Source organism: Equus caballus, chromosome 11 (genome assembly GCF_041296265.1).
Source record: "Equus caballus isolate H_3958 breed thoroughbred chromosome 11, TB-T2T, whole genome shotgun sequence".
In the NCBI taxonomy this organism is placed as follows: Eukaryota; Metazoa; Chordata; class Mammalia; order Perissodactyla; family Equidae; genus Equus; species Equus caballus.
In genome coordinates this window covers 16,272,328-16,288,214 of record NC_091694.1, presented here as the reverse complement: position 1 = coordinate 16,288,214, position 15,887 = coordinate 16,272,328, and the positions used below count along the sequence as shown (strand labels likewise).

The window sequence follows — 15,887 nt, the reverse complement described above, 5'->3', positions numbered from 1 at the left end:
TCTGTCCTTGCATACTTACTTTGTGGTGTTCATTTGTACCCTTGACTTCTTCACATTTCTCAATGTGATATAAAATCTCTCAACATCTTCAAAATTTTATTACATGCCTTATGGAACTATTTACACAAAGTTGAGTGATGCATAACTCAGGCGATGTCTTTACACTGAATGTAATTTAATTTTCTTGATTATTCAGGGTTATTATGTAGCCAGTTTTTAACATTTCTTCCCCAAGGCCTACAGAGGTATGTAGGACTGTTTCCGCCTATGTTAAAGGCACTACATTGCTGTGCTTTTTGATCATTAAGTCACTGTTTACACCTTTTTTCATCTCTACCCTGCTTGCAGACTCCCAGCTTTCTTTTCTCACTATGTGATAGTAGATAGCCTGCATGTGATAGTTTCTCCTCTCTCTTCTAGTTTACTGCTTTTAATTTTTTATGAGTTTGGAAACCAGATTGCCAGGTCTTTAAAATCGAATCCAAGTAAAAATTAAAAGCCTCTGAGAAACGGCTTCGATGAATCTTTAGGAGTAATGGGCATGATCTTTGAGGCATGGACTTTGGTGATCTCTATTTTGTTTCTGCAGAGGTCTTTTTCCATCTCCTTATTTCCCTGGTTCTTTGCTGTGCTTCCGGTAGATAAGATTGTCAGATAGCCTAGTTCTACATAAATGAAGTTTCATTACAATTATTAGGTTGGTAACATAGCATTAAAATGACCCTTTTTCCTCTTCCTCTACTGAATTCTGATTCTTTACTTTCTTTTGTTCCTTTCACTCTGTGTGTCAGGCTGGATTGGCTAAACCTAGAGAAATTGTTAATTGGGCTTCAGATGGGTGAGATAGGGTCCAGATGAAAACTTTGTTTCCCCTACCTTTTCCTCCTCCTGCCTCTTTTTAATATTAAAACCTCTGTACATTTCAGATTAACAAAGCTATAATTCTCTTATATTTTAAAAAATCCATTTCTTGTCTAAAGCCTCTTTCAATTAAAAAGAAATTGTATTTGCACAACTCTACTGTATTCTTACCTTTACTTTTACTCATGGCTAATTGACAAGGACTGTGGTACTAAACCATGATTGTGTGGTCATTCTCTGTAAAAGCCAATCATTCTCCCTTTGCTGCTGATTGCCTCTCCTAATATTTATTAACTATCTTGTAACTACCTAGGTGCTTTGAGTGAGGGGATATGGCAGGTTCAATAAAACCCCTACAATACTGGGGAATCCACTCAAACTTCATGTCTTATTAGTGGTGGGTCAGCATCCTCATAGTACTTACATCAATAAATACCCTTGATGATGACAGTGTTATAATTTCTTTAGCATGTTGTCCTTGAAAAAAAAAGTGTCAACTATGGGTGCAAAATAGGTGGTCATCAATATTTATGATTTCAACTTTAGATGAACTCAAACTTTCTTATACAATGCCATTCCTCAGTCATTTTTAAAACATTGAGTTGTGACATTCATGCATTTGCTTATAAGTGAACATTTTAAGCTCTTACACAGTGGCATAGCCTACCAGTCAAGAATTCATTTTCAGCAGCATCACCATTTTTGGTATTTCTTTATGCAATTATTTAAATACTTTATTACATTTTTTACCACTATTTATAAATACAAGTAGAAAATGGAGAATTGAAAATGCTGATACTAGTAATAAGAAGGATAGGTTTCCTAAACTTAATACAATTGGGCAGAGATGGAGTCATCAGCTATACACAAAGCAGTGACTCTAGCCTCGGTCAGGTAGATATTAATGAGGACAAAATTAGAATATATAATACATGCTAGAAATACTTATCAAAGATTGTATCTTAAAGGTGAATTGTAATTAGGAATTGAGTACTATTTTTCAGCTCTCTGGGGAAAAATGCTCTTGTAATATGCAGTGCACTTAATTTTTTTCATAATCAACTTTTGTATATGTTACCAGGAATGTATTAAGAAACTGGGTAGGAAATAAACTAAGGGTCCACTTGTAGGGAGTTCCAAATGGAAATACTTTTCTTTTCCACTCCCAATGTCTTTTATAGAATTTACATTGTCAATACTAAATACCTTCAAATTCTGTAGAGACGTGAAGAAGAGGTCTGTGCCTAAAGCAGTACCAGACATACAGATGTGCTTTCTGCCTGTTGCTTCTGTCTCCTTTGCTGACTCCTCCTTTCCCCCAAATAAAGGTGTTTCTCAAGGTTCAGCCCATAAACTAGGATGTCTGATTTTCAATGGTTAATGAATGTATTTTCACCGTTTCAAGTTGTTCTGAATTGAAAGAGCATGACAATAAGGTGAAGGTTCTTCGAGGGAGGTTGGTTCAACTTTGTTTAGAGTCTTGTCCTCAGTTTTACAGGTCCACAAATTCTAGCCTGTCCATAACCTAGGCTTGATTGGACTCTGGAAGGATGGTTCACAGTCACTGAAATCTTGAGAAATTATTATATTTTCTGAAAGACCAATTTTTAATCTTACAATGGAAAAGTATACATGGATTAGAATGCTTATGTTGGTATTGAACAATCTTGCCATCCTCTTTTTTACAGATCTATTTGATTATTTAATAAATTCAATTCACATCTAGATGAAACAGATGCTGAATATATATATGCTATATATATCTGCCAGATATATGTGAGAGATATAGCTGTGAACAAGGCAGACATGTTCCCTGTTTTCATGGAGTTTAAGATCTGGTGGATCTAAATTCAGTAGCAGGAATCCAAGTAGGTTGTATGATTTAAATGTTTAATGCCATTAAACTATGTTAGCTAGATATATCCAGCTCTGTAATAGGTATATGCCCACCACGGACTGGGCAGGTTGAGTCCAAAGGCCAGGGCACTCGCAACTCCTCTGGCTAGTGATGCTACTGTTTTACTCTCTGACTCCCATTTTCTATATTTTAGGGTTATCACCCCCCCCCCTTATTTTGATACATAATTCTTAGGACAGGTAGTATGCTTTACAAATTGTAGTGAAAATCTTCGTCTTCATTTTCTATTCAAATATTCTAGATCTGCATTTTAATTCAGACTTTGTCTCTTACTGTGGGACATGGGGCAAATTATTTTGAGCCTCAGTGTTTTCATCTGGTAAAATGGGAATAATAATTTCAATCCTATAAAGTTTTTATGAGGATTAGATTAAATAATATAAAATATGTGAAACATGTAGGCATAGGCCTATTATATTAAATGATAATAGTCCATAGAGACTTGCTGTGGGCCAGGCACTTCCATTTGTACTAACTTAATCCTCACATCAATCCTATAAGGTAGGTATAGTTTCTAATCCCCAATTCACAGATGAGTATCCTGAGATCTAGAAATTTAGAATAACTTGCTTGAGGTCACACATTTGGTAAATAGTTGAATTAGGATTTGAGTGCTTTCTGTCTGGGTCCAGGGTTCTACCTCTTAAGCAACCGTGCTATATTCTCTTTCCTTAAGTATTCATTTTTTTCCCTTTTTCACCTAAATTCTATCTGTCTACTGGCTATTCCCACTTGAATGACTTTCCATTATCTTGAATCAGGAGTTCTTACCTGGAGCTCATGAGTGGGTTTCAATTAATATCTTTAACCTGTGAATTAATCAGGGCTTTTATATATATAAATGGCAGAAATGTGGCTCAAACAAGTTTAACCATGGAGGAATTTCAATAAAGATATCTCCTGGAATCCAAGGAGAGGAATGTGATGGATCCATGGTCTCAAATGCCATCAAGACATGTTCTCTCTCTCATTTCTGACTTCTTTTTTCTCTGTCAGACTCTCTCTCTCCTCTCATTCTGCATTTGAGTATTCTCTGTTTCTCAGGCTCATGTGTTAGGAAAGATATCAGCTAATAGTATCCATACCTTTAGCTACCAGGGAAAGATTGACTTGATTCTTTGAATATAAAGTAAAAATATGCAGAAAGGGCTCTGATGGGCCCAGCTTGGGTCAAGAACTCTCTGGCAGTCAATTCCGTAAGTGTCCATTACAAATTGTGTAACATATATAAATCTGAATACTTTTTTTTTTTTTCTGAAGCGAGGATCCTTTGGTTCCATCAGGTTCTCAAAGGAAGTGATTTGTAACTCAGAAGCAGTAAAGAACTACAGACACAAAATATGTCAAAACCGTCTCTTTCCCTCTTCTCTTTCAAACCTGTCTTCTGATTCCCCTGCTTCTGTCACAGGTACCACAGTCTTCTAAACAGTTAGTCTTGTCAGCTTGTTGTATTTTGATTTCTCACTGTTCTTTACCTCCTGCATTCAGTTATTCAGAAAGTTCTGTTAATTCTTCCCATGCAATGGCTGTTGAAAGTATTCCTTTCTATTTCTACTGCCACAATTCCTGATTATCAGCTGTCATCTTCTTTAGCTCATTAAATAGTAATATCTTTCTTTTTTTAAAAAGATTTTATTTTTTCCTTCTCCCCAAAGCCCTCTGGCACATAGCTGTATATTCTTAGTTGTGGGTCCCTCTAAGTGCAGCACGTGGGACGCCGCCTCAGCATGGCCAAACGAGTGGTGCCAGGTCTGTGCCCAGGATCTGAACTGGTGAAACCCTGGGGCCACTGAAGCAGAGCACGCGAACCCACCCACTTGGCCATGGGGCCAGTTCCTAATATCTTCTTAACCAGATCCTTATCACTTGTCCCTTCTTGCTCAAATCCACATTAGACAAATGTTTTAAATGCTGTCACCTGCCATTCTCCTCAAAGATGCTATGGTGTCTCCTTTCCTGGGCAAGACCCTCTGCAGTTTGGTCCTGACCTACCTTCCAAGCTCTTACCAAATTATGTTTTAAAGATTTTTCTTTTCCTTTTTCTCCCCAAAGCCCCCCGGGTACATAGTTGTATAGTCTCAGTTATGGGTCTTTCTAGTTGTGGCATGTGGGATGCCACCTCAGCATGGCTTGATGAGTGGTGCCATGCCTGTGCCTGGGATTCAAACCAGCAAAATCCTGGGCCGCCGCAGCAGAGTGCACGAACTTAACCACTCAGCCACGGGGCCGGCCCCCCAAATTATGTTTTATCTCCTGATTAGTAAATATTCTTCTATTCACTACACTTGTTGCTCATCGGTCTGGTTTTTAGATTTGCAACATGTCTATTTGTAGTTCACACCAATGCTTGTCTTTGTTGAGAAAGCAACTCACTTCCAAAAGGTGTTCATTCTTTGACCTAAGAGTTGTTATGCTCATTCCCTGCTCTTAAGGGTTTTTTGATTCTCTAGGGCCCTCTCTGGAATAGTCCTTCCTTCTCTCCATCTACATATTTTTCCTATTCTTCTTTCCTCAAGAAGCGGTCCCATACCATCCCAGTCAAACTTCTGTCTCTCCCTCTTAGGAATTATTACTACAGAACTTACTGTTTTACTCACGTTGACACTTAATTCTATAATATGCTGTATTGATATTTAAATGTTTTAAGCATTTTGTTTCCCAAATATATTATGAGGTTCTAGTAGGCAAGACTTCTATCAAATTAGTTAAATATGCCCTGTGGTACTTAACCACGGTTATATACATACAGTAGGCACAAATATTTGTCAAGCATTTATAAATGTCAATGTAAAAATATACAGAGTTTTGCCTATTCACATTATACAAAAAATTATCAGTTTCCAAAAAAAAGCAGATTTATTAGAAACTTCTTTTAAGTAGAAGCTCCACTATATGGAGATGCTTTTAAGTATTAGTCTAGAAATTATTAAATATTCATCAAAAGGCTGAGGTGAGAGTTGGTAGGGAAAATGTTGGAGCTATTAAGTTAGAGGTCATCAATTGCAGACAAAAGCAAATGAGATTATGAAAAATAATGAATGAGAAATATCTCTTTTACCTCAACTTTTCAGAAATACTTTCAGGGGCCAGCCTGGTGGCTCAGTGGTTAAGTTCACACAGTCGCTTTGCTAGCCCAGGGTTCACTAGTTTGGATCCCAGGTGTGGGCCTATGCACTACTTATCAAGCCATGCTGTAGCAGGCATCCCACATTATAAAACAGAGGAAGATGGGCACAAATGTTAGCTCAGAGCCAATCTTCCTCAGCAAAAAGAGGAGGATTGGCAGTAGATGTTAGCTCAGGGCTATCTTCCTCAAAAAAAAAAAAAAAAAAAAGGAAATACTTTCATTGTGTAACATGGTTCACATTTTTATAAAGATGTATTCTGTGTTCTCATTTATATCTTATATAGCATTATTCTGAAGGTAACTGATAGAGGATAAACTTTATGTTTTGGTTTAGATTGTGGCTCTGCTTGTCATTCAACATGACCTTGACCTGGTCATTTAACCTCTCAGAGCCTCTTTTTTTCTCCCCTCATCTAGAAAATTGTAATAATACTACTTACCTGATAGGATGTTGTGAGAATTAAATGAGGTAGTATATATAAGGCATTTAGTAGAGTATTTGCAGCCAGTAGGCAATCAATCAATGGTGGATGCTATTACACTTTATTCAACAGGGAGAGAGTTGAGGGAAAAGAGTAGAAAAAGATGGGCCCGGTGGTTTACTCAGGAGACTTAGAGGTGCCAGGGGAAAACATATGCAGAGGTGAGTGATTGTGGAGAGTTGATAGACCAAAAATGGGCATTTTGAATGGTACAGACGGCACAGAAAAGTTGGGTAAGGTAAGGTCAGGCTACTTTATGGACAGTTATTTGCATGTTTCTCTTACATGTCATGTGTAATGTTTCCAAGTTTAAGTTAGAGACTAAATTATCATCTTAACTAGCGTGGATTTTTAGTAGGTAAAAAAGTTAGCATTCTCAGGATTTCAGGTGTTAGTGGCAGAAAAGGAAATCAGGGAGAGGAGTTGAGAACAAAGGTGGCTTCTCTCTACAATGTTGCCCTCCATCCCTGCTGAATCCCACCCTTCCTCTATCAGGGACAGACTTTCCTCCATGAAGTTAGAGTGTGGCAGCAAACTGCAAGACTTAACAGCAGAAGTATGTGGAAGGGAACTGGCTGAGTAGAATCATGCTGGATGATCAAAACAGCGAAGCAATGAGTTCATTCTAGTGGGCACTGGCACTGCCCAGTGTGAACATGGGATTTGGGAAAGGTCCGCCGAAAGAAATGGAGACTGATCTTTGGAAGTATGATGAAAACAGCAAGTCGGAGCTACTCACTTCATCAGAGCGAGAGACCCTGTGGGTCATGGCTATTAGAGCTTACTGTGGGAAAATCCAACAAAGAGCTCAGCTGCTAAAATTGAACAATTACAGTGTTTTTCTAATTTCCAGGAAAAATGGATTTAAAGGTTTTCATTTTGTGAATTGTTATTAAACTTGCAGTGCTTTCTACCTTCTGAAAAGTTGCAAACAAATTTTAAAGGAAAAACACAGACATATTATTTCTTAAAAATACATTATTTTTTTAATATGTGGGAGAGCTGCATAAACATAATATAGCCATATTTACTGCTAGTAAAATTGTATCAAGTCCATATGGCAGAATTAAATCTGTCAGTATTTCATGGTGTTCCACAATGAGGACTATAATTTCTAAGTGCAGCCACTTGAACTAGTTTGAAAACTAACACATTACACCCCTGACCGCCTCTTGTTATTTCTTGGGGGAAGGAATGTTATTAGCTTCAGCGAAACTCAGAGGCAAAGGCTTAGATACAAAGTAATCTTTAAAATAAATAAAAAAGACCAAAGGAGAATTAAATAGGGTAAATTTGAGAGCAAGAAGAATAACATAATAACTACTGTTTCCTGAGCACTTGTTATATAGTAGGCTCTAAGAATTTTTCAAATATAATTTCATTTAATCCTTACAACCATCCCTGTGAGGTATCACGACCCACATTAGACAGATGAAGAAGACTCAGAGACTTGTTCAAGGTCATATAGATGGTAAGCGATGGGTGACGCTGAGATGCAAACCCAGGTTTCCCTGCTCCAATCATGACAACATTGTAATGCTTCTTTGTATGCAGCAATTTTTAAAAACTTTAAAATTGAGATACAGTAAAGCACACACATTTTTGCACATATATTAACCCTTGTAATCATTAATTAGATCAAGATATTGAACATTTCCAGCAACCTAGAAGGCTCCCTCCTGCCCCCTCTCAGTCAATTCTGCCATAAGTAATCACTACTCTGTCTCTATCATCATCATAGAGAGGTTTTAGTTAGAGTAATGTGACTTTTTGGAATTATCACCAAAAGATTCCATACACCAATTCCTCACTTTGCCATTTTAGCTGTAGTATTCAAAGCTGCTCTAGCTCTAATTTTTCAAGCACTCACCGTGGAAACTAGCTGTTGGAAATGGCTTCATATTTCAATTTCTTGTATTATCTTGAAATTAATACTAATTTTTAAAAAAACAAAGAAACTCCTGGACGAAGCAGATTGAAAGGATTGTTATCAAACAGACCTCTCTTAGAAACACCACAGACAGAGGTTCCCTGACTGAAGTAATTTGGTGCATCTATTTCCAATCATTAGGAATGAATGACCACAAAAGGTCGTCTCAGTTTTTGGAAGGGAAGACGAGCCAGGCAGAACATGTAATAGTGATTGTTTTGCATCATCTTATGGCACACGAAAAAATTTACGTCCAGATCGACTTCCACAGTTGTCTAGCTGTTGTACGATGCAAGGGAAAGGAGAGTAAAGGAGAAGAAGATCTAAGTGGAGGGAGTGGGGGAAATAGGACCTTCAAGGAGCCTTTAATGAGGTGGCTTTCCGTGCCTTGCAGACTAGGTCTTAAAAACTAGCACATTACTTCTGTCCCACCTGGCAGTGACAGAAGCAGTATCACAACTTCACCTCAGGCTCTCAAGCCGTAGTTGGTGGATTTTCAGCTATTATTCTACAGAACATAGTCTCCCTTCTCTCTCCTCCCTCCCCACTATTCGTCCCCACCCCTCATCCACCCATTGCTGGTTTTGCACCTCCTTCTGATTCCCACCACAGCCAACTGTGGCATTCTGAAGCAGCCTACAGATTACAATTGAGCATCAGGGGAATATAATAATTGACATTCGTACGGTCTGAGGACTTGAGGAGTGATACGTGCGTAAGGTGACTCAAGGTGGGGAAATCTAGACTAACACTCCGGCCATCAAAGCGGGAGGACAGGCCCAGAAGTGGGCGCACGTGACAGCAGCAGCACCTCGAGAGTGACATCACCTCTGGGGGCGGAGCCTAACTATCCAGGGCCTTGTTGGCTATAGAGCTCCCTCCCCCCTTCCCCACTAAATGCCACCGACCCCACCAGGCAAAGCCCCCTGAGGAAACGAGAAATGCCCAGACCTCACGGAGCGGCAGACCCTGCGCCCAACCTCTCTGCGCAGAGAAGCATTCATTCCTCCCTCTCTCTCCCGGCCCCTCCCCACCCCCAAACTGTGGAGGGGGCGGGGGCGCGCGCGCCCCACCACGCACGCGCCCCCACGCACGCGCTCTCCCTCCGCGCTCGCGCTCCTCCCAACCCCGGCCCGGAGGGGGCGGGGCTGCGGGCGGCCTCGCAGGGTGCGACGCCCCCGGCGCGGCGGCGGCGCTAGCGAGCGGCCGGCCGGGCGCGGGTTGCTGGGCGCGCTGCTCCGGCGGGGCCCGCTCGCTGGCACAGCCGCCCTGCGCGAGCCGCCCACCCGGCGGGGCAAGCTGTGAGCGCTCCGAGCGCCGGGCCCCGGGCCTCCGGCGCTGCCCTGCCTTCGCCGCCGCCGCCGCCGCCGCCGCCGCCGCCGCCGCCGCCGCCCTCCGCGCCTCCTCCGGGCGGCCCCGCCCCCGTTCCCATCCCCCTCACGCTCACCTCCCGGCTGTGCCGCGCGTTAGGCGGAGCGAGGCGCCCGCCGCCGTCGCCGCCGCCGCCGCCGCCGCCGCCGCCGCAGCGCTGAGGGGCGAGAGCCTGCACCCGCGTCGCCGCTGACAGGAGGACCGCCGCGGGCTGCGCTCCCCGGCCGCGAGGCCCCGCTGCTCCTTTCCCGGGCGCAGACCCACCGCAGGCATCGGAGCGCGGCGAGGTCTGTGGAGATCGCGGGCGGCGCCGGCGGGCGGCGCGGTCCTCACAGGAGACCCCGGGGACTGGGGCTAGACCCCGAGGTGCAGCGAGCCCCTCGGAGCGGCAGGTAAGAGCCCGGGGGAGCCAGGGAGGAAAGGTCGCTCCAGTGACAGAGGCTTTCGTCTCCAACGCCTCGGCTCCAGGGAGAGGGGCGGGGGCGAGCGGGGGGACAGCGAAATGGGCAGCGAAGTGCCTCTGCTGGCCAAGGCGTGGGGAAGGTTGGCTCCAAATGGGCGCTCACGGTGGCTTCAGATGGGTCTGGGGTCGGTCACTTGGGTGTCACCGGAGGTGTCATGGAATTTGGTCCCGAGAGAGTCTCCGGATGACTGGGACCAGGATGAGATGTGAGGCAGATTGCTAAACGTGGCAGGGAATGTGGTGCAGAACGAGTTGCAGAATGTGCCCCCAGAATGCAGCATAAAAGTAGTTGTGAAATGTGCCAGGTAAGGCTCAGGGTGGGTTGGCCTATGTGGTATTGAAATTCATGGTGGAAGTGTTATTAGTGATGCTAATAATTCTTCTGGGAAAGGAGGTGTAGTATAAGAAAAGGTTAATAAGGCTCATTGCTAGATATTTTATCACAGGAAATCGAGAGGAGCTATGATATGCTATTTTTGAGACAGAGGGAGTACCCACGTGAAAGAAAAAAATTGTGTCTTGTTGGGAGAGGGGAAAGAATAAATAGGGCTAAAATAATTCCAGGTTTTGCCGTCGTGTAGGGCACTGATACAGTTGTATCCTGTCTTCTGTTCCAGGTGTGGAATGTTTAAGATGGTTTTCATAAAACGTAAACAATGATAATTAACATTAGGAAGAAGATTTGGTGTTAGGGTGTCTTTCACTCTCTTATTTTGCTCCTCTCCAGGAAAAGAAAAAAAAACCCCAAACCCACATCTTGACCATAATTCTGAGTTCAAGATAATTAGGCAAAGGGATTTTTTTTTTTGTATATGCCCCTTTCTTTATTCTTACACAGGTGAAAATATCTGGAATGAGGAAAGCAAAACAATATGGTGAACAAAAGGGATAAATTTTCAGGCATTTTGAGGGGTTGGAGCCAAAAGCTATTGCAATGGTTACTTACAATGAGTGACAGTAGTGATCTATTCTTGCACGTTCTTGGTGTTGGGGTGGCAAAATAGGGGGGAAAACTGAGTACAGTAAATGTGGCATAAAAAGCAACAACGTGGATACTGTCAGTGGAGTGCTTCTTGCAGCATCTCCCAGGTTGATCATCTTAGGAATGTGAGCAAAATAAAATATTAAATATTCCCTTTCTCTCTGTCTCTATGAAATTACTCACATCCTGCAAAACACAGAAGAAGAACATCTGTATTTTGAGAGGATTGTCAGAACATAGCTGGAATTTCAGAAGTAACAAAAGAAAGCTCGATGAGCTATTTAATGTAACTTAGATGTATACATTCAATGAGTGTCTGTACTATGAAACAAGCAGAAATATCTGGATGTGTTCATTAGGATATAGTTAATTATTGCTGAGATTTTAGTGTTTTTTGTTCTAATTCTTGTAGAGAAATTGAATTACTTACCTGAATGTTGTTCTTGTAATAAGAACAGTAAGTAATTTGCCAGATAATCTGAAAATACATACTGATTGGCTTCCCCCTGGATCCAAACTCAGCCACTGAGGGGTCATTTGCTTCAAAGACAAAGCTGAGTTTTCCTTGGTGATTAATTTTGGGTTTTAGTCTTTTCTATAGATATGTCCCTCACCTTGAGGCTATGTTGGGGCTAAAGCAGAGAGGAGAGGGCAGAGGAGAATAAAGAGCAGTGCTGTTGAGTCTTCCTGTTTTGTTCTGACTGTAAGCCATATGTACTGCCACCCCCTACTGTCTGTAGGAAGAGGTGTTGCAGAGCCCCATTCTTTTCTTGTTATCACTGCCCCCTTGTGTAAGGGAAGAAATTGATAGCTGCACATCGGTTGGCCACTCTCCTCAGATTATTCTTGATAGAGTGGTTATGTAGATTTATTAATCCCCTATTCTCTTCAGAGTTGCAGGGCTTTAAACTTACTGTTAGTCAGGCTTCAGGTATAATATCTATTTTTTAATAGTATCTAATTTTAATCAATAATTCAAATAGCTAAGAATGTTTTCAGTATGTTTGGGAAGATGGAGTAGTACTATTACTAGTAATAATACTAGTAGTACTTGCTCACCTTTATAGAGTGTCTACTCTGTGCCAGTCCTGTTATACATGTTTTAATCAGTTTCAGCACCCCAGGAGGTACGTTCTGGTATATCCATTTTACAGATGAGAAATTGAAACACAGAGATGTTAGATAACTTGCCCAAGATAATTTAGCCAGCAAGTGGAAGAGCTGAGTTTCAATTCAGGAACTCTGGCTCCACGTTCTGTGCTCTTCACCAGTATACTGTATTGCCTTCTCAATCAAATTTGTGTTAACACACATCATTAAAATGCAGGTGCCCATCATAAAGCAAATACTATAGACGTGAATAGTGGATACTATGGATACTTACTACTAAGTAAGTAGTAAGACACACAAATGTTAAGCCTATAAATACACCAAAAATACAGTTACTTACAGTATGAACATGATATTAGTATCTCTTTTAAAGCACCAGTAAACCTTTACTGCAAATTTTTTCTGGGAAGATTAAGGAGAAATGATCTATTTTTCCTACCTACTTACATTTTTATGATCTCTATTTTATTTATTTTAAAAAGTAATTAATAAAAATGGATTGGATGCATATGTACATTTTACCTTTTCCATCAACAATTGTTTGCTTGGATTTTTCCCACACTTAAACATTGTTTTATAGATATTGATTGCATCTGAAATAATATGTAAAAGTGTGTAAAAGTATGGAGAATAACAATGCAGCTAACACTCATATACCTACAGTTTAGGAAATGGAATATTACCTCCTATACTTATAAGAATTATTTTCTTCTCTTAGCCAAACTTTCTGCCATTTTGTGAAACACATATCTCATATAATCAAACACTTCCTTCATTTTTATACACATTTGTTGATAAGGGAATTCAGTATAATGTGATTATGGCTGAGGCTTATTCAGGATGTATGTTTATATAATTTAGTATAATGAATTGTCATAGACTCAGATCATGCTCTCTAGTTATATTGGTTGATAGTTCATTTTAGCATACTTCACTCATAAAAGCTAATTTGGTGTTTGTGTCTTTATTGTAAAGTTTTACTAAGATCGTTAAACATTAATAGATTATTTCCATCTTCCATTATTGATTCTTGACTGTCCACTGCTAGCTCTCTAGCTTTTTCGTTCTAGTCCCCATAAATGCCATTGCTCTTGTAGTGTTTTCTGAATGACTCTGTGTGCATTATTTTGCATGGAGAAGGAAATAGGCCTAGAAAAAATATATATACGAAACCAGTAATTCCAAAAGGAGAATATTAGGGTAGTTGATATTGGTTAGATAGAATATAGAACAAGTGTATATAAAAGAAATGCATCAACATTCTCTCCTTTTTATATTTCTTCCTCTTACAATAGAATTAAAATTGAATTTCTCAGACACGCTGATTGGGCGTAGTAGTTGAATTGTATTGGATTATGCTTAAGAGAATCACCAGTGTTAGCTGGAATATTTTTATCGATGGTACTCAGATTTTATTTCAAGGAGCTACAACAAGCTGTTGCAGATGGCTGCTTACTTTTGCACTAGTCTGATCAAGGTAACAAATATTATAAAATAGTTTGGAATCTGGTTTAATTATATGGACTTTTTTTTCCTATGTGAGTGAATTGAAACTCAGCATTTTCATATCTATTGAATGCCTGTAGTCATCAAATACTATTATTGTTTGGAGAGAAGGCACTGTATAAATAAATAGTTTGGTCTTTCTTATAATAATTCTGTGAAAACCATCACTTGGTTTATTTGAATAGCGTCTTTTGTAGTAACTTGTATTAGATGAAGATTGTTAACAATTAAAAAAACGGTGAGTTGAGGAGATGTGTATATGGTGATGGAGAGTACATACCCCGATGAATCTCTTTAAAACTCCATGGAGAGATATAGGTTAAAAGACTTACAGCTATAGTTTCCCACCCAATGGTCCTTTTTCCTTCTTTTAGAGGATATTTTACCTTAGTATTTAAGATTCAAGGTAATAGTAAATGGAGAACAAAAAATCTGGGCCTGAGTTTTAGAAGGCTAAAGCAGGTTGAGGATGCGATAAGTGAAAAAAGTTTCCGGTAGGGATCTTTCTTATTCCAGAAAGCTCTAAGTAAGTAATTATAATACCATAATTTTTTTCTGGAAACAAATTTCTTTTATTAGGTCAGTTTATTTTATTTAAAATATTCTTTGTAAATCATTTGAAAACTGTGTTTGTGGGTGTTATTATCAGATAAGTTGCTTTTTGTGTGTGTGTGTGAACATGATTGGCCCTGAGCTAACATCTCTGGCCAATCTTCCTCTTTTTGCTTGAGGAGGATTGCTGCTGAGCTAACGTCTGTGCCAATCTTCCTCGATTTTTTGGATGTGGGCTACCGCCACAGTGTGGCTTGACGAGCGGTGCTAGGTCTGCACCTGGGAGCTGAACCTGCAAATCCTGGGCCACTGGAAGTGGAGCGCATCAACCCAACCACTACGCCACCAGGACAGCCCCCAAGTTGCTTTTTTATGGGCCACACATTGCAAAAATATCTTATGTTCAGCTTCTGTTTGTTCTTGAGTAGTTGAAGGTAAATATGACTAAGTTTCAGAGGCAAAAGAATTAAGCTGGCATTAGTCTTTTTTAATTTAATTTAATTTTTAAAAAATTTTAAATTTTTTACTCTTTTGAGGAAGATTAGCCCTGAGCTAACATCTGCTGCCACTCCTCCTTTTTGCTGAGGAAAACTGGCCCTGAGCTAACATCCATGCCCATTTTCCTCTACTTTAGATGTGGGATGCCTGCCACAGTGTGGCTTGCCAAGCAGTGTGTAGGTCTGCACCCAGGATCCGAACCAGTGAACCCTGGGCCACTGAAGCAGAACATGCGAACTTAACCACTGCGCCACTGGGCTGGCCCCAAGTTGATGTTAGTCTTAATCATGCCCCTTCTTTACTTTTTTCTTCTCCATAGAATCAATTTCTGCCTTTGTTTATACATGGTATATATCCTGCCTCTCAAACTCCTTTCATTTGGTCAGAACGTGAGAGATTCTGATGTCAGTCATTTGAACTGAGTAGTGCATTTTTAAAAATCCAGTTGCCCAGTAGACAGACATCTTTACCATTTACGTGAAATTTATGTACCTTACTTTCATAGGTACTTTGCTGCCATAGTGATCTTTCTAGCATGGTCATCTGATCATGTCACTCTTTTCTTCAGAGTCTTGCTGTGTCTCCTCATTGCTTAATGGATAAAATGGAAACTTCGTAGAAAACCATGTAAGGTTCTTCATGATCTGATTCCTGCTTGCTCTTTAGACTCATTGCCTGCCACAGTCTTCTTCAGAGTTATGTTTCAGCAATACTGAACCACTTGTGGTCCCTTCAATATGTAATATTCTTATACCTTTCTGTGCCTTTATGTATGAAATTCTCTCTGTGTGGGCTACTACTCTCCTCTCTTTGATTCTCTGGGCATACTGCTCCTCAGCCTTCATGTTTTGGCTGACCCGAATAGTATCTTCTGGGTGAAGATTATTTTCCTTACTCTCCTGAGTGGCCTTGAGCATGCCATTTTCTATCTATTCTTCCATTGCACCTGTGAAATATGAACATTATGGTGGTTATTACATCATCTTTTAATTAATTATATGTCTGTCTTATCACTCCTCTGTGAGGTTCTTGAGAGTGGGCACTAGGAGTTTTCATCTTTTATTCTCAGCATCAGCTTAGTTAGTAC

At 40.5% G+C, this 15,887-nt stretch overlaps 2 protein-coding genes across 16 annotated transcripts in view; one reads left to right on the top strand and one right to left on the bottom strand.

Moving 5' to 3' along the window:
• The window catches only part of MARCHF10 (membrane associated ring-CH-type finger 10), a 199,793-nt gene extending 189,811 nt beyond the window's left edge, over positions 1-9,982 (bottom strand). For 3 of the 4 annotated variants that reach the window (XM_070227102.1, XM_070227103.1, XM_070227101.1), the window contains exon 1: positions 9,766-9,905. The gene's annotated coding sequence lies outside the window, so the exon portion shown is untranslated. Of the gene's footprint in view, positions 1-9,765 lie in introns of all 4 variants that reach the window. The other variant, XM_023652261.2, reaches the window with a different exon arrangement.
• TANC2 (tetratricopeptide repeat, ankyrin repeat and coiled-coil containing 2) overlaps positions 9,782-15,887 on the top strand; it is a 388,516-nt gene continuing 382,410 nt past the window's right edge. For 6 of the 12 annotated variants that reach the window (XM_023652258.2, XM_070227088.1, XM_023652257.2 and 3 more), the window contains exon 1: positions 9,951-10,081. The gene's annotated coding sequence lies outside the window, so the exon portion shown is untranslated. Of the gene's footprint in view, positions 10,082-15,887 lie in introns of all 12 variants that reach the window. The other 6 variants (XM_023652253.2, XM_070227081.1, XM_023652251.2 and 3 more) reach the window with 2 other exon arrangements.